The sequence below is a fragment of the Falco punctatus genome (assembly GCF_963210335.1).
Source record: "Falco punctatus genome assembly, chromosome: 3".
Classification (NCBI taxonomy): domain Eukaryota; kingdom Metazoa; phylum Chordata; class Aves; order Falconiformes; family Falconidae; genus Falco; species Falco punctatus.
The window spans coordinates 51,658,024-51,678,075 of record NC_137582.1 but is presented as its reverse complement, the minus strand read 5'-3'; the positions used below and the strand labels follow the sequence as shown (position 1 = coordinate 51,678,075).

Genomic DNA, 20,052 nt, shown 5'->3' with positions numbered 1-20,052 from the left:
TTAAATAAAGCATCATTACATGAAATCTCTGTAGAGTTTAGACAGGCACTCTACCAACATGTGTATTTATGGTTTATTGCATATGAAGAATTGGTTCCTGCAGCCATTACCAACTAGTACCATGTGAGAACCTATCTGTCTGCGTTACCATCCATGCATAGAAACTCCAATGTCAAGCTACAACTGCACTTGTGTGATTCATAGCTGTTAGAAAGAAAGGCTTATTAGTCATCTACTTCATTGCCCTTCCTGTATAGAATTATTCTATATTCTATATATTCTATATATCTGTATAATGCTGTACATTTACTACTTTTTTGTCAGTCTAACTTTAAATTATTGAAGTAATGGAGCTCCCACCACTTCCCTCAGGAAAATGTTCCAGAGCATAATAGATCTACTGTCAAATATACTATTTTTCTGATATTAATTTTTCCTTTGTTAACTTCATTTCATTGCGCTAACTACTGTCTTCTGTGCATTTTCCCATGATCTCACTCTGAAACCTAGGCTTTGCACCCTGCAAACGTGTCTTGTTTATTTTCAGCTACTGTACGTGCATATGAAGGGGTAAAATTTAACCTCTGCAGGCTTATAAATCTGGCCTGTGTTTAGTAGGAGTAAGGCAATAAAACTGCTAAAATTAATTGGTTCATTTTAGAGCAGCACATCTTTGCAAGAACTCCAGAAGTAATTACAAACAACAGCTAAAAACTTCATGTTGATTTCCTAGGCCACTTTTTACAAAGGATGAGTGCACTATCTGAATGTAAGCAGGCAGAGTTAAATTAAGGGTAAAAACTTGTGTAGACATTGATTTTGATTTGAGTTTTCTAATTTATGTAGAGGACCAGTGGGACAGTTCAGACAGCTGAAGAATTCAGTTTCCCAGTGGAGGTACACTCCTGTGTGAACTTCCCTAGGCTGTTTCACGGCAAACTTTACTTTAAGCCAAGTCAGTGTTTGCTTGTGCTGTTATTTCTGCCCTGAAATGGATGAAGAACACTTACTGCACATCACAAATGTGTGGTACAAGATGGTCATTTAAGATATGCCTTTCTGCTTTGCATTCAGATGATCTTTGTTACCTCAGACAAGAGACAGTAGCTTAGCACAAGATATGTCAAAATTCATCACTCACTTACTCACCTGACTACACTTTAAACCTATTTTCAATGGGTATCATCAGCTGAATGAAATAAATCATTCTTGAGTGGAAATAACTCACATTAGGTTTTCCGTAGCTGGATTCTGTGTGCAGGAGTAAAACTGACTTAAACTGTGCAACTTTACAGTGTCTTGTAAATACGTATGTCCTTAAGTGACTCTACTTGACAGAATGGTGAGCAAGTCTTGTTTCCTTCCTTCTGCTTTGAAATTTGCCATCATTGGAAACTTCAGATTATGTGAACGGTGTTCAGGTGGCTTGCGTCCTTCTAGCATCCACCTGCTTTCTCTCTCTCTCCTGGTCTTGGACAAGTCTGTGTTGTGCTGACCTTGTCCTAACTGCTAGCCCTCTTTCTGCGGAGTTTTCCTGTATAATTTCAGATTGCACACTCCAGCTTCTGCTTTGGACAAAGATTCAGCCATGATGTCTTACCCTGGATGTGAGCTGGTATAGCAGGTTAAAATAGAGACCTTGTTTTAAAAGCTTTAGAGTTCATCAGTTTTATTAAGGATATGTCTGTCATTCTTTTGCCAGGAAGTGACCATGTTTTATATGATACTATTTCCCTTGGAAACGCTTCCAGTAGGACTCAAAGATTTTGAAAAGTAAATGTTTCCTAACTGAGGCTAAATGTGGGCAAGAGCATAAATAGAACTTGATTTTACAGAATACGTTCTGTGTCACGGTGTCTGCTTTATGGAGGACAAAAATACCTGCAATGCAGAGAGTAAGATGGTAAACATGACTCTGCCCTTTTGCTCAACAGTATCTCTCACTTGAAGTACTTGAATCTTAAATGGCCAGCTTATCAGTCCTTTGAAGTTGGTGAGAAGACTGCAAATGTTTCAGTGTATTCAGTCTTCCTGTCTAAATATCCAGGGAAGCCATATGAGGGCAACAAGACAAAAAAAGATCATGCAGATCATAGAGTTAAGAAAAACTGGGTATCCTAACTTCTTCAGTCTTTTCCAGGTTGCTTGTGAAAGCTGGATAATAGAAGGGATACACTGTCTTCTGAGATAACAAATCTTAATGTACTTTCTTAGCTCCTTTTCAAGAGCCAGTGTGCCGTTTTATTCTGAAAAATGGAATAAAATGAAAGTCAAAACCAAATCAGTCTTTTGGGTTTTGTCCCAATATTTGCTGTAATTGACATGGCTGACATGGCTAAGGTTACTGTGAATATATCAGAAGAACTACAATCAAATGTTGAGTGTTTGAACAGGCTTTCCCATACCTTGGCTGCTAAGGCTGTCTTTACCTAGAATTTTATTGTCACTGAATGATCAGACAGTCCCTTTTGTTAACTCAAACTGTTTTTTAAAAGATAATTGGTCTTTTTAAGTTTTAATTGGATCTTCAGATTTTATACGATAAAGCTGACTGTGCAAAATGCATGAAATGGCATTAGGTTTATTTTATGTACTATAACTGACCATGCATAAAATTCATGTAATAAATTAAACCTTGACAAATTAATATTTTGTCCCCTTCACCTCAGTGCAGTCTGGGTGAGCAGAACATATGGATATTCCATATATTTAGCAGTCTTAACAGGATTTTAGGTGTTTTGGGAGTATTTGGTTCTACCTTAATGTTGTCCACTCTGATCTGTAGACTTCTTGCCAAGAGGTAGGTCCAGGTTAAATGCCTTTGAAAATACCAAATATGATGTAGCTGCTTTGCATTGGGAGCAAAGATTAGTGGAGAAAGTAAGTTTTCTAAGGCACTGTAACAGATATATTTGTTGAGATGAACCTCACTTTTGGAATTGTATCAATTGAGGCAAAGAGCAGGAATTAGCTTTGCAAATCAAAATGGAAGCCTTACCATGAAAAGGAACCTAAGCAGAAAGTAGGCTGGAATACTGCTCTATTTAGCATTTACATTCAACATAAGTCCTACCATATACTACCACCCTTTTGGTATATTGTGTATTTTGCTATGCAGGTTTAATTATCTATATAAAGCCTTTATATTAATTTGTCTTTGAATGTATGCTCTGAAAATGGTGACTTTGCAGATTTATACGATGAACTCTGCATTTGTGGTGGTGGATGAATGATTTAATAGCTCAGAGAAAGCAAAAAGTCATCAAAGGCAGCAGAAATATGTCTTTAAGAGTGTACAGAGCTAAGATTTCAATCAAGGAACATAGCTATCATGTTCTGATGTCATGTCTCGATCCTCAGGTAGATCCTGTGGTGAAGTGAGGCGATAAAAAATTTGTGACCTCACAGCAGTAAGAAATTAAAATATAGGACAACGACATTACTGGAGCCGTAAGGGAAAAAAAGGTTCAAGTTGAGAACAGCAGTTGTGAAGGCACGTTTATCTCCAATCTAAAGTACAAAATGGTTCAAGGAGAAGTTCCTTATAAAGTAATTTGATCTCCTAGTTTGCCCCTGAAAAATTCTTAAGATACTGTAGAGCAGCTTAGTGGAACAATAAAAGCAATTGCCAACCTGAGTGTATACAGAAAAGCAAGTCCTTGTTAGCAAAGGGAGAAATTAATTCTGTCACATACTAATGAGGTGTAAGTTTTCAAACAAAAAAAAACCAATTTCCTTACTCATCTGTCTTTTATAAACTTTTAAGAGTTTGAAAACTATTCTGAAATCTTACTGGCTAATTAATGTGCAAGTTCTTGTGTGGCAGTGTATGGACTACGGATACTGAATTTGGCAATCTATTTTAGTTTGACCATTTGGTTATTCTATGTGCAAATAGCCTATACAATTAAGTGTATGTGACTTCTTTTGCTGGTACTTCTGTCACGTCATAAATGCAGTGACCCTCACAGAAGAGGTTAATGGCTTTCGTGTCCTGATGCCATTTGTCCAGCACAGATGTAAAACAGAGCACGAAAGGTCTGGATCTGCAGTGTTCTTTGGCTTGTCCGAAATATTTTTTTAATAAATGGCAACGGAGGTTTTAGAATATAGGATAGAAATAAATCTCTAATTGCCATCTTCGTTCCCTTTCAAGTGAAAAATACTTGTGTTCTAGTGAAAAGGGCCTTGTTTAATCATACAAAAAGTATTTTCAGAGTAATTTATGGGTAAGTAAATATTTATTACTGGTGCAGAATCGTAGTAAGCCACAGCAGAGTTTTATTAAGAAATGACCTTATACTTAATGATTATGTTATAAATTTAAACTGCAATAATCTGCTTTCAAAATACGGGTCGGTGACTCTCATCACACTGTAGTAAAGGATGTCATATAGGAGGATGTGGAGCAGGCTAAAGGGAAGGCTCCTGGGACCAGGCAATTAAAACATCCTGAGCACACAGCTTTCACAACAGTGCTTACTCTGCATGTGGCAGAAGCGTTAGGAAAACTTGTATTGTTTCATGTTTTTTTTTTTTCCAATAGCAAAATTCACAGTTACTGAAGTTTAATTTATGTATGCGTTAGCTGGAAAAGCTTTAGGCATTTGTGCATAGAACTATAGGAAGTATGATAACTGTTTTTCCTACTCTTAGCACGAAATGTTCAGAGAGGGTCACCACTCCTGTGTGAGAAACGTGTGCATAGTATGACTGAGAAGATCACTGACCAAGGGCTAGAAGAGATTAAACACTTCAAGTTAGCTCTCCCACTGCTGCTTTTCAGGGTTGGAGTCAGCTGCTGTGTGAATGCTGTGTGCTCAGGACCTGTGAACGGCTGGGTCCCACGATCCTTTCCCCTAGCCTCCTCCTGAATCTTCCTATATGACAGCCTCTTCGCAGAGGGCAAACATCTCCTCTGAGTGCTGTGTGAAAGACTGCAGAGAAGTACCTTTGGGTAGCTCCTCTGTCCTTGATGCTCCTTTGCACATTTACTGTCTTCTGTGAAGCAAAGGGCCTTTGTGCTGGAGGGGTGAATCTCATGTCCCCTATAAATCCAGTAACATTGATGCAAATGGCACACATACATTTCTAGGATTTACTGCCATTGTTATATGAGTGTTCTCATATAAAAGAAACCCCTTAAATACCAGGGGCCAAATATATTCCTAAGTATAAAGTGTTCAAATAAAATGAGCCAAAATACCAAATTCCCATCCAGATTGTCACCATCCTTTTTTTTTATCCCCAGTTGCCTGCACCTCAGGTCTGACAGTGATTTAAGATATGCAGGTAAATATTGTGTATTTTGGAAGTCCCAGAGTGAGCACAGTTTCATGCATCTTGGGGGCCAGCTGAGGAGTCTTGTTAGCTGAGTATTACTTGTATACCATACCACAGACAAAATGTTTCCTTCTGCTAGTATTATTACAGGATTTGCTTAAAAGGAATTGTTGCACAGAGATATTAGTATGACATCTTTAGTTCTTTGGGTTTTTAAAGCTCAGATTAATGTTTGCAGTTTTGCAGGGACCTGATTCATGTCCACTGGTTTTGAAAAAATTTAGATGTATCAAATGAATGTCAGCAGTACAAGTCATGTCCTGCTAGTTTGCTAGTCCCTCGGTGTCCTGAGGTGCAGATTTGCAATGTCTTGTATGGTAGGAAAGGAGTGGGCAAACTGTGGATGTTGGTACCACTGTCCACCCATGTGAGAGTCAAAACAGAAAAATAACTACCTGTATTAGCTTTACAGTATAGCTATAAATTGAGGAGCCTTCTCAACAAAATGGACCCCCATGATGCTTGGCTGGCAAGTGTCTCTAGAAGAGCATCACAATGGAAAAGGGCTGCCAGCAAGATGGAACAGCAAAGCTTCTCCAACCAAATGGCCTGAGGACTGAGAGGACAGGCATGCATTTTGGCGCTTATCCCATGGTGACTTCCCTCTCAATAAACCTTTTCTCAGGGCAAAATCCAGTAGAAGGATCCCAAGCAGAGCTGCAGCCTCCCTCCAATTGCAAGATTTGCTATAGGAGGGAAGCAGTGAGCCTGTTGTCATTATGGTTCTACTTTACTGCCCTGTTAAATGTGGTGCCTTATTGCTATTTTTAATTTAATTCTTTTGTGAGATTGGAGGCGATAAAACAAATTGTTTCTATGCTTCATTCACACACCTAATGGGAGAACAGTGCAAGGGAGCTGCAAACTGTAATTCACATGAGGTACAGCAACAGGAATTTCCAAATGCACATGCTTGGAGTATGCTGAAAAGCTGACATTTGCTAATGAGTCCACTTTCATCCCCATTTCTGGTTGTACCTAAGTATAATTTATAATATCAGTGCCTTACATCATGAACCCTAGATTCATTTGTGCTATCCAGTGGTTTTCATTGTAAGTCAAAGGACGCCTGCCTAAGGGTATATATGTGACCTTGTAAAAGGCTTTTTGCTGTTTCAGCAGATGTAGGAGAGACCACAAGTGAGAGCAAAGTTTCTTATCAGGGACTAGAACAAGAGACCAGGGGTTGGGCAAATTGTGGTGATACCTGCCCATTGGTGTCTAGATCGAAAGTTAAAGGATTAAAGAGTCCTGCAAGTAGAAAGCTGGAGTTGCAGGGCCACGGGGAGTGATGTACAGTGTGAGAGAGATTTAATAAGCCAAGTGGAGGATTGATGGGTTTTATTTCCCTTCTGATTTTTGCATTGAGTGTAGAAGGCACCATGGGTAATATGAGACTGCTCCAAGAGAAGGAGAAAGCAAACTATCAAAAGGCATAAAGGGTGGACGATTGATGAACCTCCTCATAGGCAACAAAAGAAATTACATATGCTTGCTGTGGATGCCTGATACTCCAGTTTGTGTGCAGATGATACCAGTGAGCCATGTGAGTGTCCACTGCTGTTCCAAGAGGCAAAACTAAAGCAAGAGATAGGTGATCTCTCAATGTAAATTGATCTTTCTACATACTATGTTTATGTTTGTTCATATAGCTGCTTTGTAATTAGTTCTGCCAGCTCTTGGTTTCCATATTTCTTGAGGAATGACAGTACACTCTTAGATTTACTTCTGTTTATACTAATTACTAGTGAACCTGTCCATCTAAAGGACAAATTATAAATCATATTTTCCTCAGCTCTGTGCTGGACTTACCCATATTCCTAACTATTAAAGCTGCTTTATTTTATATGTTCTTCTGTCTTACAAACAGTTACATAAGTTTATAGTCCTGCGTAATTTAGCTATACACTTCTTACACTGAACTCATACAGAGGAAATCATGACAAGTTATGTAGGAGGAGGATTTCCAGTTATTCAAGGCCTGAAGTGATGAAATTATATAGAGATTTATATTTTTATTAAGCAAAATCATGGTGTCTCTAGAACATCTCCATCGCATACTAGCTTGAATATACATGAGAAGCATCATTATCAAGGTTATATACCTGAAGTTCTTTTAAAAAAAAATTATACAGGGTTGAAAAATAACATTTAACGCCATAGCTCTTAGGAAGGAGAAACCTGTAGTAGCCAGGTGATTCCTGACAGTGTGGAAAGTTCTCAAAGCAGACTGTATATTATCCAGTGCCAGTGTAACAGGAAAGAAAACCGTTTTTCAAGTAAAGAAAATGCCTGGGATATTGTCATTAACAATTTGGAGCAAGAGAATTTCTAGTTTGGTGGGGTGTTTGTTATTTGTTAATGTGCTTAGTGGCTGCAGCCTGGGCCCAGACCAGCTGCATCCCCTGTCCTTGCTGCACTACCCTTGTTCACCAGCTGACTTGTTTTATGATCAAGGCAGAAAGTGTTATCAGCCCATGGATTGCGATCCAAGTTTTGTAGTTGAGCAGTGGTGTACACTGAACAATTGTCTTCCTCTCCTTTCCAAACCTATTTACTGAATCAAATTTATAGTATGATGCTATTCCAACTGAGCAGGGAGAGGACTCCTTCTGAGGCTCTGTGGGCAAAGACCTTCTGTGGTGGAGCAGGGGTCTAGCTATTACCTAACTAGTGCAACTACGAATGGAGTTGCTTTTCTTGTAAGTATACAGATTAATCCAGGGAGGGCATCTGTGAGGTCAGCCATGCCACAGAAAGTTAGGGATAATGCTAACAAAGAAATGGGCCATCAGGTACTGAGATGGTACACGGTTATGTGCCCATTCATCTTGTGCCACTGAGGCTTCCAGCTGGCTCTGGCAGAGACAAAATAGATGCACGCTTAGAACCGTGTCTGAAGGTGGAACACAGCACATTTTGTAGGTCTGGCTTTAAGGTAGAATGTAAGAAGCAGTATTACCTGCTTGGTTATGTCTCTGCAGCAATGATACAGACATGGAAATTTGGCAGAGGGGATTGCCATGTCCTATGTCCTCATTGCCCTTCGTGCTAAGGAATCCTCAGTCTCTTGGAAGAGAGTTATGGCTTATCCTATGAAGTTGTGTGAACGGTGCTGTAGAAATGTGATTTTAACATACTGTGTCCACAAAGGGCTTGGCATCATCACCAGTTAGGTTTCAGTTACCTCATAGTGCAAGGCAAGATGTCCCTACATGCCTGTTGGGGGGAGCCATGAGGCTGTTTTTGCCCTGGATAGGCAAAAATCAAAAAGTCCAAATCAGAAATGTGGGTGAATGTCTTTAAATACAGGGTACATTTTAAAACCCCTCATTATCTTTAAAAGATCTTCACTTCTGCCTCGCTCATGTAGTCTTATTTCAGACTCTCCTGGTAGCTCAGTTCTATTCCCAGAGGCCTGAAATTAATAAATCCAAACATGCTCTGTTTAGACTTCTACCCCATGGCCAGCACACCCGATATGGCATTTCAGAGACTGAGGGAAGTGAGCCCCATTTGCTTATGGAAAAAAGAAAGAACTGCAGCAATACAATGACGTAAGGTTTATCCTGCAGGTTCACCTCAGGTTACAACCGGATCTAATTCAGCATGCTGTTGTCAGTACAGCTTAGTTCAGCTAAACCAAGAAAACACAGTTCAATTCTGCATACAGCTAACTCCCACATAAAGCATCAAAACCTTTCCAATCTAATTTTTATTGCAGGCTTTTTTTTTTTTTTTTTTTTTTTTTATTTGAAGAGCTGTTGGGCCTGAATAATGTGGGTTTATTTATCTGTCTTGTACCAAATGAAAGTAATTTTATGAATTTGATTAAAGAACCATCTCAAAGTACGCAGGAGAAACACACATTTAAAGACGTTCCCACACATCAGATGCTAATGAGGTCACCCAGGAGAACATTGCTCTTTGGGGCTTCTACTTGTCCCCAGGGTGCATTTTCTCACTGGCAAAAGCTCCTGCTATGCAGTCTTAATCTAGAGCATGTTTTGAAATAGCTCTTTCAGCTAGTGATGTGCTAAACTGCTTCTTTGTTTTCATCTTAGTAGACTCTGAGAAATGAATTGCATAAATTTCATAGCAGTGAGATATTTTTGATATCTGTAATAATTTTACAATTTGACTTTTGTATCACAGTGTAGTGGCAAGCTTCATCAGCCAGAAGACCCTGTAACTCCTAGAACTGCAAATACTCTGAATGTAGTGGCAGACCAGAAGTCAAGTTTCCACTGAACATATCAAGCAGCTCAAAGAAGTGAAATAATGTATCTTGACCCAAATCTAGGCCAAAGTATTTTTACACACCAAAGCAAGTAGAGTTGATGTATGCTTGCTGCCTTCATCTTCAAGTGCTGCTAGCTACTGGCAGGCAGAGCAAAAAAATGGTTTTAAAAGCTAAGTTTTATGGTACACTCCCAAGGCTGTAATCTTTTTTTCTTAAACGCTAAGTTTTAGACAGAAATTTCTTGATTGAACTCTAGTGTTAACCAGACATTGGTGTGTTGGATCTGACCCAGTACATTGTTCCTGACAGTGCTCAGGAGCTGGTCAGTTGACAGTTACAGAATAATGTGACAAAAGAGGGATTTTCTTAATCCTTGGGGATTCCCCTTAAGGGGAATGTCTTAATCCCTGACATTTAATCATTGCTTGTGTCAGGAAGTATAAATGTTTGTATTCTGTTGCTTAACAAAAGCAAGGTTCATTAAGGATTATATTATTTTTTTAAAAAACAAATGAGTTTCTAATGGGAACATACAGGAATTCATTAACAATCTAATGAATATTTTTTTTAATCCTTTTTGGTCCCGATTATATTATGCTGCAGACAGCTCCACAGGGTAAACTGTGCTTTACGTTTAAAAAGGTAGAATTTTCTTTAATCTCTTTTAAATTTGCCTGTCAGTTTTAAACTCCCAGTTTAACTTTTCTTCCATATTTCCTTGATTATGTTGTCTTTTGGCTGCAACATGTTATTTTTCTTCTGTTATGAGAAAATAAATAAGAATGTTTCAATTCCCTTCTTTTACTATTTATAATTTTTATACAGCTATCCTGCATTCATCATCTCTCTCCTCATTTGCCTCCTCTCCAAACAGAAATCGGTCTTTCTTCATACAGCCGATTTCCTGAGACTCCTGGTGGTTTATGTTCCTGGGGTCTGAACCCTTTCTGTGGCTGCTCTTTTTGCAACCCCATCCATCTGTAGTACTCCTGATGCCAGTTCTTTCATTTTGTTTGCTTGTGGGGAGAGAGCTTCTGCACATCCCCTTGAATTTTGAGTGGTATGCTTGACATTGCAAGTGTCACCAGAAGTGGTGCAAGCTGGAGTTCAAACAAGTGGTAGGTACCATTGGGCTGCTGTCACGGGGGATGAGATCGTACGTTCATTCTGTCTCTGTGATGGATTTGTCTAACTCTCTCCAACTCAGGCTGACTTTGATCCCATATAATGAAAAGCCTTAAAATAGAAAGTGGAAGGGAACAGAGAGGAGCTTTAATTATTTACTGGCTGGGTTGAATCCATACCTTTTGTAAAGACACTTCTTTTGTTGTTTTTTGGTCTATTCAGTTTTCATTAAGCCAAATTTAAATCTTTGTGCTCAGCATTGATTCAGATTCTAGGGCTGATTAAAGAGGCTTTTGAAGGATGATGCATTTTTTTCTTCTTTGACTTAGTTATTTTTTTCCATCTACTAAATGGAATAAAAATGCTTCCTAAATAATTTTCAATATTTTAGTCACAGTAGTGCTAGGAGGTTCCAGCTCAAAGTTTTAGTTGCTCTGAGCACCTAGAAACGTGACACCCATCCTAAAGCCACTGAAGGCTATGTAAGTAAAACAGATAGGCAGTGGGAGGAAGTAAGTTTGTAAATTCCCAAATTCACAAAACAAATTTGTGGCAAAGCTGAGACCTGATGAGGTCTCCTACCACTGATACTGTGGTGTTTAACTGCAAGCCCATGGTGGCCCTGCTGTATTCACCCCTTAAGTAACACCTGAGTAGCACAGCATGGTGTGGTGGTCTGTGACACAAGTACCCCGTGACTGACTGCGTTTCAGAGTGGTATTCCCAGATACAAAAGTGGTTCCCATCATCCTGAACGTTTTAATAATGTGTTTTTGCCCTCCTCTGGAAACAGTAGAGGTGTCATCTCCCTCATTGCGCAGGAGGAGTTAATGCAGGGTGTGAGTACAGCTCCTTTGTGAGCATCTTGTCCTGCCAGGTTGTGCAGAAGGAGGCAGGGTATCATCCCCAATCCTTCCCCTTCTCTGGAGGCTGCTTGAGGGAAGGGGGAGAAAGGGCAGGGGAGAAAGGTTTTTGGTGTGCCAGTTCTTCACATCATTTCACTTACAACGAGAAACACCCTTGCAGTTACCTCTGTAGTCTTAAGCCAAAAGCTCACCGGATTTATTTTGGAAGCTAGCATCTTCATAGTGTTCATGGCTGTAAAATCTGCATGCTTGAGTTGAGGCTTGAGGAACCTCAGTGCCTATCAGTATCACTACATCCATGGCTCCTTCACAAAAATAGACAGTAATGTGAAAGATAGTGATAGTTCAGAGAAATGTCCTTGCTTTATCCTCACCCTCTTGGTGCATGTTGATACGTTAACGGACTACTGTACATAAGGGAAAACATGCCTTTAATAGTTCTGTCTCTGCTGCTGTTAATTTGATTTCCCTCAGGTAGTCTGTGTTCAGTCACAAAGTCCTGGAGCAAGACTTTTTGTAGGAAGAAGTACAAATAATTTACACTGTAATGTCTGAGGCTCTTAGATAAAGCATACACTGCTCTGAACAAAGCAAAAAAAAATATATTTTATTGGGGATAAACATGGTGAATTCAGAGAGATGGGAGGAGGTGCTATAATAAGGAGCATGTTTTTTCAAAGCAGCTTTGTGGTATCTGACAGTGAGTAGATTATGTCCAGAGCTGTGCTCTGTCTCTGTGCCATACATGTTGTATATTTGCGGGCTGTTTGTTATGACACTTCACAGGAAAATGTCAAAATAATTTGTAATTATTACTGGATTACTACAGGTAAAATATTTTTCAGTATCTCAGTTTTCCTGTGGAAATTGTTTACTTTATATTTTCAGCTCCATTCCAGCTTCTGTGTAAACTGGGCAAGTGTAAATTAAGTACATTGTGTCAGTCCTGAGGCCAAACCGCATTTGTTTGCGTTTATGTAAATCTGGAGTACTGCCTTTGACAAGAACACCGCATTCTGCCCTGAATTGTCATGTCCCATTCCATTGCTGGAGCCCCTCATTTAGGGGCGGGATTTTTCAGCAGGACTTAATGCTACTGCAACATTTGTTCTAATACTACTGTAGTATTGCATGGCTCATGCAGCTTTGCAAAAACTAAAATTGAAGAATTTAGAGCAGAACTAGGTCATGGCAAAATGCACTTGAAAATGCCATGCTAATTGTTCACAACTTTAAAATTACTGAATTAGTTTCTTCTGAATTTGCTCTGTTCCATAGATCCCATTGACATTTCAATGTAATTCACTTTATCACTGTGTTATATCATAAAGTCCTATTTCCAGTATTTTCATTAGCTGGTAGATGTTCTGTAATATAAAAGGAAATAATACTTGGGGCATGGAGAAAAAAAGGGAATGCAGTTAGTCTGTTAACCTTGCCTTTCTGGAATTCACAGATTAATTATTTTAATCTCATACGGGTATTAGGAAGGTTTTTTGTTTTTTTTTCTAGTTAAAGTTGTGTAAAGTTCCTGAAATTCTCTGGAAGGTTTAAGATGAGTGTATGACTGGTCTTGATTTCTATAAATCAGTGCTAAAAGGGAAGTGTGGACTAACTTAAATACTGCTCTGGAGATCACAGAAAGCATATTGTAATGTTTGAACATTTGAAAAAAAGCACTTTTCTTGGGGTGCGGGTTTTCCCTATGTTCAGATAAATGCTGCAGATGTCTTTTACAGGTGGTATCCAGTGTTGCCAATTTCTTAGCTCTCAGAAATAAGTGTACAGGATGGAATTATTGAGTGGAGTCGTGTTCAGGTGGTCACAGGTTGAAAAAACCATTCTCTACAACAGTCAGATTGGGAATTCCCACATGATTAATTGACTCCATTTCCATAAGCCATTCTTCCCCTTGCTGCCTTTTTTGCCTGCGCTTCGAGTTGTCTAAAGGTGGCATGGCAGTAACAGGACTGACAGGCGGGGGGTGTTTGGTGGGGGGCTGTTTGCCCACCCGGCTGCAGCTGCCAGCCGGCTCGGGGAGCCTCATGGGCCTTTCTCTGCAGCTGATCCTGACATCCATCCATCTCGTAAGATGAGATCATTATCTAAATATGTGTGCTAGAGTGAGATGATTGTGCCCAAGGAGAGGCATGATTTTCCTGTGCCTCTCTGGAAGTGTAAGGATAACACTGGCAGGTACAGAGCAAAAGAGATTTGATGGGTTAAACGGGCAAAAACAAAAATGTGCCATCTCCTGAGTGTGGTGGTGGTTTCTTCCTCATCAGCCGTGACTTCATCCCTTTCCCAAGTCTGTCCAGGTCTGTGTTACCTGCAGATAGCTTGCTGAAGGCTGCCGTGCCTTATCCCAGCTTTTTGTGCTGACATTTGGGATTTCTCCACAGGGTGGGTACAGCAGAGGGAGCAGTAGGATAAGGTTCTCCCAGGCCGTCTCACCCTGTGTGCTGCCGCCCCAGCCCAGCCCCTCCGGCTGATCAGAGCTCCTCTTCTCTCCGTTTACCCCCAGCAGCACCGAGACCCCCGAGCCTGAAGGGTCTGTGCGTGCCTTGGGTCCAGAACCGAGAGGGAGAGAGAGAGGGCTGTGTGGTAGGGACACCTCCCCAGCCCCTGCAGAGCAGATATATTTCAGAGAGCAAGTCAGACTCTTCTTGCTTTTACATAACTGATCGGATGGGATTCTTGTTGTTGGCCTATATATTAATGCTCCAGCTCTCATTAGCAGTTTCTGAGACTTCCAGGCTTCCTTCTGTGTTATTGCTATATATTCGTTCCTTAAAAAAAAAAAAGGTAATTTCCTCTTTTTCCCCAAGTTTTTTGTCTGAAGGGTGGAATAAAGTGAGTTTATTTTAGAGCAGGAGGGTTTTTCAGTGGTATGTGGGATGAAATGAACAGTCCCTGTTCCTACCCTTGGCTTAACTGAACAGAGAATCTGTTTCATGGATTATCCTCTTCCAGTTCTGAAAAAAGTGTGTGTCACTCTATCCACATGCGTGTCTGCCTGCACGCACACTTTAAGCATTGGCTGATTTTCCACAAAAGGCCTGTGGTTGTCTGTCCAGGCATATATAAATACATAATTTGTGGCATTTTTATGAAATAACTTTCTGGAAACCTTTTCCAATGCAGAATACAGTGCTGCAATGAAAGCAAGGTGCTGGATTGACACAGGATAACAGGGCCATTTCCATAAGAAAAATATTTGCTTAACTTCATAATCTCAGCAATAATAAGAAAGTTGTGACAACAAATTTTGGTGCTGTGATCTTTCACAAACATTCTGATTATTCTTTTCAGGAACAGGTTGCAATGAGCTCTCCTAATTAGCAGTCTTCACTACCTTTTGTATACTTTGTTAGATCAGACATGAAGCCTTCAAAGCAGTAGAGGATTCTTACTATCGAGGAGACAAAGAGCATCTCATGCTGGAGCAAAGGCTGTGTCATGAATATTTGTAGCTGGCATGTGGGGTATTTTGTTTTCCGAGTTTGGCTTTCTAAGGGGACACAATAACGCTATGTTTGTTTGTCTCACTTCTGGTCATAGCCAGCAGTTTTGAACTCATTAGACACCTTTGCTAAATTTAACAGAAAAAAATCTCAACTATACTGATTCGCCTTGACTCTCATGAAGTGGGATTCAAGATAGCACCCCAATAAGGACAGGGCAGGTAACATTCGCCTCTTGAAACAGCTCCCACGTGTGCTAGCTGGTCAGTCTGAGCACACACAGCTCTGAAGCAGCTGCATGACTTGGTCGCTGCTTTTTGCCCAGGTAGGGAGAAGGTACAAAAGGGCACGTGGAAGGAAGCTGGAGTGCCGATTAGGGCTGGACCTTGGAGGCCTGGGGAAATTAAAAGGATTATTGTGGAGGTGGGGGCAAAGTTTGCATAGTATGTTAAAAGGAGCTGAAAGTGTAGGTGGGCAACACTCATGCCTGAGGGGTAGGGGTGGTTGTGAAAGTTTAGAGGAAAGGGGGTTACTGTGTTTGGGAGCAATACATAACAAAGTAGCTTGAATCTTTAGGAAAATAGTCTTCATTAGATGCTCTGCTAACCAATCAACTTTAATGAACTATAGCTGTGACTTCAAACCTTTCAAGTTCAGTGTTTTCAGGTGGAGAACCTATAGTGGATGATACAGCTTTTTTATTTATCCATGAATGCCATCGTGCCACAGGAGACTTTTCCAGGGCTCAGCACTGTGTGGGTTTAGGTTTACCTGGCTTTTTATTTTTAGAAAACTATTTTTCCTTTCAGTGTGGTAAAATTAAACCATTTACTTACAAACCCCAATTTTTTTTTTAAGTTCTCTTCATTTTATTATATCTCAGAGATCTTTATGCTGATCAATTCGGACATCTAATGAAAAGAGTAGTCTTTTTCCTGTATTTTCTGTTTGGATTAAAGATAAATGGAAGCAGAATTGTTCTAGTCCTCCTCTTAGGTATTTTTCAAGTAAACTTAAATTGCTTAATTCTTCCTAATTAACATTCATAATTTGTTCTTGTGTATAAAAATAAACCCAAAGCCTTTATATCCTGGCTCTTGTAGATGTGACATGCTTGTATATGATGATAAACACTGGTTTAAACCACAGGTTTGTCCAAAAACCTTTACCAAACTGTAAATAGAAGATGTGGAAAAAAGGAAAGAAATGTTTAAAAGTAAATCACAGATATTTTTTTTATTCAGTAAAATGGATTGACTCAAAATATGATTTGTTCCTGAAGCTTAGATGCATGACCATGGACGATCTCCCTTCTTCCCACATAGTTTGAATCACAGAAACACGGAAATCAAGAACAGAAAAGCCAGCACAGAAAATCCTTTCGTGCTGCAAAACTGCTCACAGAGTATGTACCAAGTGCATTCCCCATTTATCTTACTAATGCTTACTGAGAATTGAAGCAATTTGAGTATGTTTTGCAAATAGCAGAGCTAACCCATCTGAACATTTTTTGTGACTGAGTTTCCTCCCATCATCCAGTGAGTCTCCTGGAAATGGTAGGATTATACTTAGAGCAGTCAGACTCCACACTGGGAGGCCAGGGCAGTGTTTTTTCCTGTGGGAGCCCTTCTCAGTCCCCTGGATTGCTTCCAGAGCAAATGTACCCTGCTGTGCCGGAGGCTGTGTTGTAGGCAGCAGCAAGAGAGCAGGTGTTCAGGGGCTGCCACCAAGAGCCCTCTGTCCCCACCAGCTCCAATAGCTGTTCCCCATCTCTTTCAGTAAAAAAAGTGGTAGGTGGGAGAGAAGCAACTCATGGGTCAACACTTGGCCAAACCGTGCCTGTTGGACCATGTTGGAGAGGGCTCTTGGTGTAACCACATAGCTGAGTAGCCAAGGCTGGAGGTAGGCTGGGGGAGTGAGGGGTGTGGAGATTGAGCGATGCTGAATGAAGTCAGTGTGCTGGGTCCACTGTGACAGGCAGGAACTGCATACCTGTCAATGTAGTGGCAGCCCCCTACTCAAAGCTCTTGCTCTCCAACAAACCCATGCTGAAATCATCTGCAGAGGTTTACAAGATTATTCCTAAGAGCAAGAAGTAGTCTGAGTAAGACCTAGAAGGGCTGAACCCGTAGGGTAGAAGATGTTGCTTGTCCCAGTAAGCCCAAGTCTTAAGACTGCCAAGACAGATGAATTCAAGACACTGACAGACAAGGGAAGACAAAGAGCAAATTCTGTACACATTAAAAATAGCTAAATGTGAAGGGACAGATCATGCCTCTTAGGCACTGGGCTAAATTGGGAATGGGTAGGAAGTCACATGGCTCCAAACATGTTACCTATTTACACTTGTCACTGGTACCAAATTACTTTCTCCTCCCTGCCGCTCCCTTGTCTGCTCCCACGCCAGCTCCAGCTCCCACTCCTCCATAAGAATTCGCTATTAATATGTATCCACATATCTCAAATCTAATGCCACAGAGGTCCCTGATCTGTCACATTTGGTGATGGCTATAAGCAACAGACCCTGCTGAGAGAGAAAGAGTAGTATCCCTTCTCACAGGTGTGGTAAATCTGTCCCAGACACTGGTATTACTGCATCTCTTCATCTGAGGAAACTGGACACCTGTCTTTTCCCTTAGCTTACGTGATACAGTTTTTGGACATATGACCTCTGACTGTCCCATTCATGGGATTGGGGTCGTGCTGTCCACATTGACATCCAAGGTTTCTCAGTATTTTCCAGCATCCTGTTTTACAAAGCTCCACCCACCACATACTCTTAGGTTTATAAATAACTTCTTAAGAGGCAAGGGAAGTAAACACATTAAGTGTTCTTTTTAGAGGATCCAAAACCCAATCTCTTCCACCCCCACCACCACCCCCCTCCCCGTATCTAGTAAGGGAAATACACAAGTTTAGATAAAAGTGTGGTGCTTCTGTTGATTTCCCTGCCTTTGTTTTTCCCCACACTTAAGCACTCTCTAGAGGTAGGCTAGAGTCCTAGAAACAGCTCAGTCTTAATCCTTCCTGTTCACGACTTTGCTTCTGAATCACCAGATTTGTCTATCACACCTTCTTCCATGGGGAGCTTCTTTCTTCCTTCCTTGTTGCCCTAATTAAAAAGGAGCTCTCAGCCACAAAGACATGACTGACTTGTTTGCCTCTCTCAGCATCTAAAGCACTGTGCTTTTTAAACCTAATGTTAGCACTTGGTCTCTGATTCTAGTGATTATCTGCCCTTGGAGTCTCACGTCCTTACAAACAATTGGAAAAAAACCCTGTTCTGAGGTACGATACTGCATTATATGAAGTTGCTCTGTTTGAATGGGGGACACTGTGGCTTATCCGAGGGATTTGTAAGCTGGCAGTGTTAGAGGTGGCTCTGTTGGAAAGCAGTGCCAGGCAGCCTTCCTGCACTTCACTGCAGCTCCTAAACCTCAGTGATCGACACCTTCCCTGAACCCTTTCATCAGCAGTCAGAGAGTTTTAGGACCTGAGGCAAAGAAGTGACTTCTTCCTGTCTGGCAGGGAGTCCCTGGCATGTTTTCCTCTTGCTGGAGGTTGTAAGGCACTCTGGAAGGCATGCATTAAACATACTGAGGTCTGGCTTTGCTAATAGTAACGAAGGTTAGGAATTCAAAATACATCTTTTGACTTTTCAGGAGTTGTCAGCTAGTTTATTCTTTAACATTTATATGTTGCTGGCAACTTTTCCAGGCCCACAAACCTGAGCCAACTCCAGGTTAAGAGGAGCTCTTGCCTTACTGCCTGTGGGACTGATCATGAAAATGGCTGTGAAGCTACTGTTTGGTATATGTTCTATATATACAGTTATCAAAAAGCATCATGAAAAGTAGCTGGCAGGAGATGAAGTGCAGGCTTACTTAATGTGCGCTAAGATACATCCCTTTGGATGATTTTTTCACCCTTCTTTAGGCCTTTCCAAGTCTGAGTTGTTTCCCTCATTAGCCTGAAGTAATGTGTGATTACTTTCACTACGAAATCAGTCCAGCCCCTCAACACTGGTGCTCTGAAAAGTGCATCATCAAACAGGACACTGGCAAGGTATTTATAATCTGTGGGGTTTTTAGCTAAGTGATTCTGGGCACAGCTTGGCCTTGCCCCGCTCCCTGCCCCGACCTGTCCTTGCTGCTTGCTTGGCTGCATCCCTGAGTACCGACCCCTCTCAGCAGCAGCTCAGACTGTAAACCAGAGACATTTACCATGTTATTCTGTTTGAATTGGTGTGACTGTCAATTGATATTTTCCAGTTGCAACTGAAAGTGTTCAATAATTCATATGTTTTACATAGAGTCTTGTGGCTTATTCCATTCCCACCCCTGAGATAAGACAGTCTTGATGGCAAGCAGTATTCAACTGGATGCGCATTTACAAATTAAAAACTGCTGCTTCAAAAGGCTGATAGTAGGAGCCAGGGGGTTGTGTCAACGCTAACGCCGCCTGAAGCCTTTGGTAGGGATACTGACTTTCTGGGTTAGGTGGAAGGACTTTATTTTCCCTCCCGACTTCAATCACCTCAAATGCTTCCATTAATCAGTAGTCTAGTTACTTCTGAGTCTGACTGCTGACAGCATTGCAATGCATTGTTACTGGAAGGAGCCACAGATTTTCCAAGACTGGAAGTTTAGATGCTTTGTGTTTCAGATCTGGTAAAATATCTTTTTGTTTGTTTTGTTTATAAGCCGTTCCTCAGTAAAGCTGTGCCCAGGCAGAAATGCCGTAAACGTCCCAATCTGAGTTTCTGCAGAAGCTCCATACAACGGAGGGTGAATCACTGCCTTCCCCCAGCCCTGGTGCCCCGCCAGCCGGTCGCCTTTGGAGTCCCCTGCAGAGACGGCTTGCTCGCCGTCCTGTTCCTGACCGAGATTCGGTCGGTGGGCACACGCCGTACCTCCAGGTACCCGGCGCCGAGCGCAGGAGGCCGGGGTTTCGGGCGCGGTGCCGGGCCGCCGGCGGGGAGCCGAGGGCTGCGGGGAGCTGCGGGGCGGCC

General features: G+C 41.1%; 1 protein-coding gene across 3 annotated transcripts in view; it reads left to right on the top strand.

The window, feature by feature from the left end:
- Positions 1-20,052, top strand: part of DTNA (dystrobrevin alpha) — a 233,872-nt gene that overhangs the window by 23,952 nt on the left and 189,868 nt on the right. The gene's annotated exons all lie outside the window — the stretch shown is intronic.